Consider the following 3,350-nt stretch of genomic DNA (forward strand, 5'->3'; position numbering starts at 1 on the left):
CAACAAATCGTTTACAAGAATTGTTGAGACATGCAACATGCAACCACAGGCAACACGCATTGGGCAATCATGACTGTGACATCTGCCCCAACACAATTTATTGGATGAGGCTGACTTTTGGTCTCTCGATGCGCTTCCAGCTGATCTCATAATGAGGAGTCTCTTCCAACCTACTAGGTGCTGTTGAAAATCACTTCTCGGTTTGTTGAGTCTTCATGTCTTCTCTATTCATGTCTTTCCTACTTTCTTCGCTTGAAACTTTTTCTTATTTGTATGATGTCATACCACCTGCTTCTGCTTGATGTCTTCTTGGTCGAAATAATAACGTTTCAAGTTACTAACGAGGACAACAAGGTTAGTCCGCATCCATAAGAGCAATTGGATTCTATGTGATGTCTTCGTAATCTTATGGATAACTTTCACTAGTCCATAGTATTTTCACACTAGTTTTTGGTTCTTGTTGCTTTGAACTCGAAGTTTATCTGAACTTAACTTATATGAACTTTTTATTTTTCTTGAAATTATTGTGGTTGACGCTTCCGACTGACCCTTCTTTTCATCCATCTAGATGATATTTCTTTGTGAACATGTGTTGCTTCAGTGGTTTGTTTCTCTCTCCCTTCTTCAGTATCTGACCTTGTTTTTGTCTCTCTTGGAGGGGATAAATCCATTTTTTGACCATGTTTGCGTCGTGGTGTTCATGTAGTGGCAACAAGGTTTCTATTGAGGTTGGCTCACTTGAGCTCCCCTTTTCAATTACATCAATAGGAGCAAGCATAAATTCATCATGGCTATGATTCTTTCTCAACTGTAGTATCGACATCATTTTCAACCCTCTTGGTTGATGGATGTTTTTCTGAATTATCGTCGGATTAGACTTCATTACTACTAGATATTTTGCTAGGGGCATGTAACTGACTTTGTGTTTCAGCAAGACGTTCATTCCTGACACGACTTCGAAGTCATCCATTTCAACAATCACTAAACAATTTGCCTAGTCCAAGGCTCCAGCTTGATTAGAGTTCTCATTGTGACTCTTAAGACAGGTAAAGCTTCCAATTTGACGGCGTTCATCTTTCCTATATCTTGATGCCAAAGGATGTTAAAATATTTTACATCGGTCTCCATCATGAGTTGTGGGTGGCTTTAGAGTTGACAATGGTGTTCCTTACTACTTTGTGCTTTACTCAAACCTTGACATACATAATATATATATATTCATTTAACTATAACACATATGGTCCATGGAAGAATTGTAGCTCTTATGCTCATTAATATTATAATGGCTACTACCTAAATTATAACCTAAAGTTGATAATTGATGTCCAAGTAGCCAACCCTAAATTTGTAATCATTGTGGAGTGATTGAAATTACAATGGAAGTAGTTTAAACTCCTAGTACCTTAAATGAAGTTGGTCTCTTCTAATAAAACACGAATTTCTCTTTAATATCATTAATATAATTATGCTTCATCTTAAACCTACTAACATGAAACTAAAACTGCGTTCAATTTAACTCTATTTTATTGTCATCTTGAATGACGTGTAGGATATTTCTTGATTTACCTTGATATTTCTTATTAGTTAAGCTTTTTGCAAAATCACAATTAGACAACAACAAAGATGAACTTGGGTCTGTTTATTATTTTAAAGAAAATTTCTTTCTCCATCTTATTCCTAATAACTCTGCAACTAAATTCATATTATGCTAAGAAACAAATTTTTTACTCGCAAGAAGTAAAATATGCAACTTTAACTAAAATTTCATCTAAACAAATTTTATTGCCATACAACATAGATGACAATTATAGCCTTCAAACAAAAAATAGAGTAGTTGTGGTGAACGGGATAGAAATTCTAGTGTTCATCCATAATATACAACCACTACCTAAATTATGACCTAAAAATTTGAAAACATAAGTTGTAGTTGAAAATTACATAAAACAATCCCCTAAATCCAAGAACTCGTGTCCAATTAATAAATCCTAAAGATAGTAGCTAACATAGAGTAATTGAAGCTCCACATGAAGTAATTTAAAGTTCCAGTTACTTAACTAAAGTTTATCTGTCTTTAATGAAGCATGAGTTGCACTTAAGTTCATGAAATGTTTATAGACTCCAACTCTTAGTACTATTAATGCAATTATGTTTCATATGAGTTTGTCATAAATGAAACTAAGGTATGATTCTCGCTTAGGGTGTGAGAGGTCCCAAGTTCAATTCTTGGAATGCCCCTATGTTCATTCATCAAAAGATGAGCCTAAAAAATGGAACCATCAAATTTTTACACTACTATTCTTTTTTTCTTCTCTCTGCAGTAATTATCTTTTTTAGAACATAACTTTTATTATTTTTACACTACTTCTATTCTTTTTTAACATAACTTTTATTCTTTTTACACTACTTCTATTCTTTTTTCTTCTCTTCTCTACATTAATTATCTTTCTATAATTACAGTAATTATCTTTCTACAGTAATTATCTTTTTTAGAACATAACTTTTATTCTTTAGAACATAACTTTTATTCTTTTTACACTACTTCTATTCTTTTTTCTTCTCTTCTCTACATTAATTATCTTTCTATAGTAATTATTTTTTTACACTACTTCTATTCTTTTTTTCTTCTCTCTACAGTAATTATCGTAAACCCTATGTAAATAATTTAACAGCGGTCTAGATTTAAAAGATATAATAATAATTGCTCATGGATTTCATTAACAAAGAAAATAAATGAAATAATGATGATACATTCCATAAACAACTTAATATATGGTCCATTATAAGGGCATTTGGTGTAGTGGTATGATTCTTGCTTTGGGTGCAAGAGGTCTTGAGTTCAATTCTCGAAATGCCCCTCCAAAAGAAAACAAAGCACAATTTTGAAAGGAAAAAAAATAAAAAAATAAAATAGTTTTCAATGGGCCTAACCCAAAGGAATGCGTGTGCATTGCTTCAACTTATATAAATTTCATATATAGACTAGCAACTAAGAATTAAAGATCGACTACAATGACATTTGGTCTAAGTGGTATGATTATTGTTTTGGGTGTGAGAGAATTCTCAAAATGCCCCCAACAATATTATATCAAAATGAATTAAGCAAGATAATATAATTTAAAATGTGATTTTTAAACATTGAACCAAGAACATGAGAATAGAGAATGAAACATATTCTTGGAAGAATAAAGACCGTCTCGAGCCCGACTTCAAAAAGAGCATTACACAAATTGTTCATTCTTCAAATTGTTCATTCTTTCTAGGAACTTTTCATAACCGATGAAGAAGTTTCAGAGAGCCATAGGTTCGAATCCTGTCACCTTGATGTGGTATTCTCATGGGCCGAAGTGCAA

General features: G+C 32.5%; 1 non-coding gene across 1 annotated transcript; it reads left to right on the forward strand.

Annotated features, from left to right (window-relative positions):
• Window positions 1-2,783: 2,783 nt before the first annotated feature.
• TRNAP-UGG lies at window positions 2,784-2,855 on the forward strand. Its single transcript has one exon. It is a non-coding gene; the product is annotated as a tRNA-Pro (tRNA).
• The last annotated feature ends 495 nt before the right edge of the window (window positions 2,856-3,350 follow it).

Source organism: Cucurbita moschata, unplaced genomic scaffold (assembly GCF_002738365.1).
Source record: "Cucurbita moschata cultivar Rifu unplaced genomic scaffold, Cmos_1.0 Cmo_Scf00609, whole genome shotgun sequence".
NCBI lineage: Eukaryota > Viridiplantae > Streptophyta > Magnoliopsida > Cucurbitales > Cucurbitaceae > Cucurbita > Cucurbita moschata.